The following is a 6902-nucleotide window of genomic DNA, read 5'->3' on the forward strand; positions in this document are numbered from 1 at the left end:
CTCTCTCTAGAACCACTCTCTCTAGAACTACTCTCTCTAGAACTACTCTCTCTAGAACTACTCTCTCTAGAACCACTCTCTCTAGAACTACTCTCTCTAGAACTACTCTCTCTAGAACCACTCTCTCTAGAACCACTCTCTCTAGAACCACTCTAGAACTACTCTCTCTAGAACTACTCTCTCTAGAACTACTCTCTCTAGAACACTCTCTCTAGAACTACTCTCTCTAGAACCACTCTCTCTAGAACCACTCTCTCTTGAACCACTCTCTCTAGAACCACTCTCTCTAGAACCACTCTCTCTAGAACCACTCTCTCTAGAACCACTCTCTCTAGAACCACTCTCTCTAGAACCACTCTCTCTAGAACCACTCTCTCTAGAACTACTCTCTCTAGAACTACTCTCTCTAGAACCACTCTCTCTAGAACTACTCTCTCTAGAACTACTCTCTCTAGAACCACTCTCTCTAGAACTACTCTCTCTAGAACCACTCTCTCTAGAACTACTCTCTCTAGAACCACTCTCTCTAGAACCACTCTCTCTAGAACTACTCTCTCTAGAACCACTCTCTCTAGAACCACTCTAGAACCACTCTCTCTAGAACTACTCTCTCTAGAACCACTCTCTCTAGAACTACTCTCTCTAGAACCACTCTCTCTAGAACTACTCTCTCTAGAACTACTCTCTCTAGAACTACTCTCTCTAGAACCACTCTCTCTAGAACTACTCTCTCTAGAACTACTCTCTCTAGAACCACTCTCTCTAGAACCACTCTCTCTAGAACCACTCTAGAACTACTCTCTCTAGAACTACTCTCTCTAGAACTACTCTCTCTAGAACCACTCTCTCTAGAACTACTCTCTCTAGAACCACTCTCTCTAGAACCACTCTCTCTTGAACCACTCTCTCTAGAACCACTCTCTCTAGAACCACTCTCTCTAGAACCACTCTCTCTAGAACCACTCTCTCTAGAACCACTCTCTCTAGAACCACTCTCTCTAGAACCACTCTCTCTAGAACTACTCTCTCTAGAACTACTCTCTCTAGAACCACTCTCTCTAGAACTACTCTCTCTAGAACTACTCTCTCTAGAACCACTCTCTCTAGAACTACTCTCTCTAGAACCACTCTCTCTAGAACTACTCTCTCTAGAACCACTCTCTCTAGAACCACTCTCTCTAGAACTACTCTCTCTAGAACCACTCTCTCTAGAACCACTCTAGAACCACTCTCTCTAAAACTACTCTCCTCTAGAACCACTCTCTCTAGAACCACTCTAGAACCACTCTCTCTAGAACTACTCTCTCTAGAACCACTCTCTCTAGAACCACTCTCTCTAGAACCACTCTCTCTAGAACTACTCTCTCTAGAACTACTCTCTCTAGAACCACTCTCTCTAGAACTACTCTCTCTAGAACTACTCTCTCTAGAACCACTCTCTCTAGAACTACTCTCTCTAGAACCACTCTCTCTAGAACTACTCTCTCTAGAACCACTCTAGAACCACTCTCTCTAGAACTACTCTCTCTAGAACTACTCTCTCTAGAACTACTCTCTCTAGAACTACTCTCTCTAGAACTACTCTCTCTAGAACCACTCTCTCTAGAACCACTCTCTCTAGAACCACTCTCTCTAGAACTACTCTCTCTAGAACCACTCTCTCTAGAACTACTCTCTCTAGAACTACTCTCTCTAGAACCACTCTCTCTAGAACTACTCTCTCTAGAACTACTCTCTCTAGAACTACTCTCTCTAGAACTACTCTCTCTAGAACTACTCTCTCTAGAACCACTCTCTCTAGAACTACTCTCTCTAGAACCACTCTCTCTAGAACCACTCTCTCTAGAACTACTCTCTCTAGAACTACTCTCTCTAGAACCACTCTCTCTAGAACCACTCTCTCTAGAACTACTCTCTCTAGAACTACTCTCTCTAGAACCACTCTCTCTAGAACCACTCTCTCTAGAACTACTCTCTCTAGAACTACTCTCTCTAGAACCACTCTCTCTAGAACTACTCTCTCTAGAACCACTCTCTCTAGAACTACTCTAGAACCCTTAGAACCCCTCTCTAGAACCACTCTCTCTAGAACCACTCTCTCTAGAACCACTCTCTCTAGAACCACTCTCTCTAGAACCACTCTCTCTAGAACCACTCTCTCTAGAACTACTCTCTCTAGAACCACTCTCTCTAGAACTACTCTCTCTAGAACCACTCTAGAACTACTCTCTCTAGAACTACTCTAGAACTACTCTCTCTAGAACCACTCTCTCTAGAACCACTCTCTCTAGAACCACTCTCTCTAGAACTACTCTCTCTAGAACTACTCTCTCTAGAACCACTCTAGAACCACTCTCTCTAGAACTACTCTCTCTAGAACCACTCTCTCTAGAACCACTCTCTCTAGAACTACTCTCTCTAGAACCACTCTCTCTAGAACCACTCTCTCTAGAACCACTCTCTCTAGAACCACTCTCTCTAGAACCACTCTAGAACTACTCTCTCTAGAACTACTCTCTCTAGAACTACTCTCTCTAGAACTACTCTCTCTAGAACCACTCTCTCTAGAACTACTCTCTCTAGAACTACTCTCTCTAGAACTACTCTCTCTAGAACCACTCTCTCTAGAACTAATCTCTCTAGAACCACTCTCTCTAGAACCACTCTCTCTAGAACCACTCTAGAACTACTCTCTCTAGAACCACTCTCTCTAGAACCACTCTCTCTAGAACTACTCTCTCTAGAACCACTCTCTCTAGAACCACTCTCTCTAGAACCACTCTCTCTAGAACCACTCTCTCTAGAACCACTCTCTCTAGAACCACTCTCTCTAGAACTACTCTCTCTAGAACTACTCTCTCTAGAACTACTCTCTCTAGAACTACTCTCTCTAGAACCACTCTCTCTAGAACCACTCTCTCTAGAACCACTCTCTCTAGAACTACTCTCTCTAGAACCACTCTCTCTAGAACTACTCTCTCTAGAACTACTCTCTCTAGAACTACTCTCTCTAGAACCACTCTCTCTAGAACCACTCTCTCTAGAACCACTCTCTCTAGAACCACTCTAGAACCACTCTCTCTAGAACCACTCTCTCTAGAACCACTCTCTCTAGAAACACTCTCTCTAGAACCACTCTCTCTAGAACCACTCTCTCTAGAACCACTCTCCTAGAACCACTCTCTCTAGAACTACTCTCTCTAGAACTACTCTCTCTAGAACCACTCTCTCTAGAACTACTCTCTCTAGAACTACTCTCTCTAGAACCACTCTCTCTAGAACCACTCTCTCTAGAACTACTCTCTCTAGAACCACTCTCTCTAGAACCACTCTCTCTAGAACCACTCTCTCTAGAACCACTCTCTCTAGAACCACTCTCTCTAGAACCACTCTCTCTAGAACCACTCTCTCTAGAACTACTCTCTCTAGAACCACTCTCTCTAGAACTACTCTAGAACTACTCTCTCTAGAACCACTCTCTCTAGAACCACTCTCTCTAGAACCACTCTCTCTAGAACTACTCTAGAACTACTCTCTCTAGAACCACTCTCTCTAGAACCACTCTCTCTAGAACTACTCTCTCTAGAACCACTCTCTCTAGAACTACTCTCTCTAGAACTACTCTCTCTAGAACCACTCTCTCTAGAACCACTCTCTCTAGAACTACTCTCTCTAGAACTACTCTCTCTAGAACTACTCTCTCTAGAACCACTCTCTCTAGAACCACTCTCTCTAGAACCACTCTAGAACCACTCTCTCTAGAACCACTCTCTCTAGAACTACTCTCTCTAGAACCACTCTAGAACCACTCTCTCTAGAACTACTCTCTCTATAACCACTCTCTCTAGAACTACTCTCTCTAGAACTACTCTCTCTAGAACCACTCTCTCTAGAACCACTCTCTCTAGAACCACTCTCTCTAGAACCACTCTCTCTAGAACCACTCTCTCTAGAACTACTCTCTCTAGAACCACTCTCTCTAGAACTACTCTCTCTAGAACTACTCTCTCTAGAACTACTCTCTCTAGAACCACTCTAGAACTACTCTCTCTAGAACCACTCTCTCTAGAACCACTCTCTCTAGAACTACTCTCTCTAGAACTACTCTCTCTAGAACCACTCTCTCTAGAACCACTCTAGAACTACTCTCTCTAGAACTACTCTAGAACTACTCTCTCTAGAACTACTCTCTCTAGAACCACTCTAGAACCACTCTCTCTAGAACCACTCTCTCTAGAACCACTCTCTCTAGAACCACTCTCTCTAGAACCACTCTCTCTAGAACTACTCTAGAACTACTCTCTCTAGAACCACTCTCTCTAGAACCACTCTCTCTAGAACTACTCTCTCTAGAACCACTCTAGAACCACTCTAGAACCACTCTCTCTAGAACCACTCTCTCTAGAACCACTCTCTCTAGAACCACTCTAGAACTACTCTCTCTAGAACCACTCTCTCTAGAACCACTCTCTCTAGAACTACTCTCTCTAGAACCACTCTCTCTAGAACTACTCTCTCTAGAACTACTCTCTCTAGAACCACTCTCTCTAGAACCACTCTCTCTAGAACCACTCTCTCTAGAACCACTCTCTCTAGAACCACTCTCTCTAGAACTACTCTCTCTAGAACTACTCTCTCTAGAACCACTCTCTCTAGAACCACTCTCTCTAGAACTACTCTCTCTAGAACCACTCTAGAACCACTCTCTCTAGAACCACTCTCTCTAGAACCACTCTAGAACTACTCTCTCTAGAACCACTCTCTCTAGAACCACTCTCTCTAGAAACACTCTCTCTAGAACCACTCTAGAACTACTCTCTCTAGAACTACTCTCTCTAGAACCACTCTCTCTAGAACTACTCTCTCTAGAACCACTCTCTCTAGAACTACTCTCTCTAGAACCACTCTCTCTAGAACCACTCTAGAACCACTCTCTCTAGAACCACTCTCTCTAGAACCACTCTCTCTAGAACCACTCTCTCTAGAACCACTCTCTCTAGAACCACTCTCTCTAGAACCACTCTCTCTAGAACCACTCTCTCTAGAACCACTCTCTCTAGAACTACTCTCTCTAGAACTACTCTCTCTAGAACCACTCTCTCTAGAACTACTCTCTCTAGAACCACTCTAGAACCACTCTCTCTAGAACCACTCTAGAACCACTCTCTCTAGAACCACTCTCTCTAGAACCACTCTCTCTAGAACCACTCTCTCTAGAACCACTCTCTCTAGAACCACTCTCTCTAGAACCACTCTCTCTAGAACTACTCTCTCTAGAACCACTCTCTCTAGAACTACTCTCTCTAGAACCACTCTAGAACTACTCTCTCTAGAAACACTCTCTCTAGAACCACTCTCTCTAGAACTACTCTCTCTAGAACCACTCTCTCTAGAACCACTCTCTCTAGAACCACTCTCTCTAGAACCACTCTCTCTAGAACCACTCTCTCTAGAACCACTCTCTCTAGAACTACTCTCTCTAGAACTACTCTCTCTAGAACCACTCTAGAACCACTCTCTCTAGAACCACTCTCTCTAGAACCACTCTCTCTAGAACCACTCTCTCTAGAACCACTCTCTCTAGAACCACTCTCTCTAGAACTACTCTAGAACTACTCTCTCTAGAACCACTCTCTCTAGAACCACTCTCTCTAGAACCACTCTAGAACTACTCTCTCTAGAACCACTCTCTCTAGAACCACTCTCTCTAGAACCACTCTCTCTAGAACTACTCTCTCTAGAACCACTCTCTCTAGAACCACTCTCTCTAGAACTACTCTCTCTAGAACTACTCTCTCTAGAACCACTCTCTCTAGAACCACTCTAGAACTACTCTCTCTAGAACCACTCTCTCTAGAACCACTCTCTCTAGAACCACTCTCTCTAGAACCACTCTCTCTAGAACCACTCTCTCTAGAACCACTCTCTCTAGAACCACTCTCTCTAGAACCACTCTCTCTAGAACCACTCTAGAACCACTCTCTCTAGAACCACTCTCTCTATAACCACTCTCTCTAGAACTACTCTCTCTAGAACCACTCTAGAACCACTCTCTCTAGAACCACTCTCTCTATAACCACTCTCTCTAGAACTACTCTCTCTAGAACCACTCTCTCTAGAACCACTCTCTCTAGAACCACTCTCTCTAGAACCACTCTCTCTAGAACTACTCTAGAACTACTCTCTCTAGAACCACTCTAGAACCACTCTCTCTAGAACCACTCTCTCTAGAACCACTCTCTCTAGAACTACTCTCTCTAGAACCACTCTCTCTAGAACTACTCTCTCTAGAACCACTCTCTCTAGAACCACTCTAGAACCACTCTCTCTACAACCACTCTCTCTAGAACCACTCTCTCTAGAACCACTCTCTCTAGAACCACTCTCTCTAGAACCACTCTCTCTAGAACCACTCTCTCTAGAACTAATCTCTCTAGAACTACTCTCTCTAGAACCACTCTAGAACCACTCTCTCTAGAACCACTCTCTCTAGAACCACTCTCTCTAGAACTACTCTCTCTAGAACTACTCTCTCTAGAACCACTCTCTCTAGAACTACTCTCTCTAGAACTACTCTCTCTAGAACCACTCTCTCTAGAACCACTCTCTCTAGAACCACTCTCTCTAGAACCACTCTCTCTAGAACCACTCTCTCTAGAACCACTCTAGAACCACTCTCTCTAGAACCACTCTCTCTATAACCACTCTCTCTAGAACTACTCTCTCTAGAACCACTCTAGAACCACTCTCTCTAGAACCACTCTCTCTATAACCACTCTCTCTAGAACTACTCTCTCTAGAACCACTCTCTCTAGAACCACTCTCTCTAGAACCACTCTCTCTAGAACCACTCTCTCTAGAACTACTCTAGAACTACTCTCTCTAGAACTACTCTCTCTAGA

Source organism: Petromyzon marinus, assembly GCF_048934315.1.
Source record: "Petromyzon marinus isolate PM22_M1 ecotype Great Lakes invasive population chromosome 85 unlocalized genomic scaffold, UKy_Petmar_22M1.pri1.0 chr85_unloc.2, whole genome shotgun sequence".
NCBI classification, from domain to species: domain Eukaryota; kingdom Metazoa; phylum Chordata; class Hyperoartia; order Petromyzontiformes; family Petromyzontidae; genus Petromyzon; species Petromyzon marinus.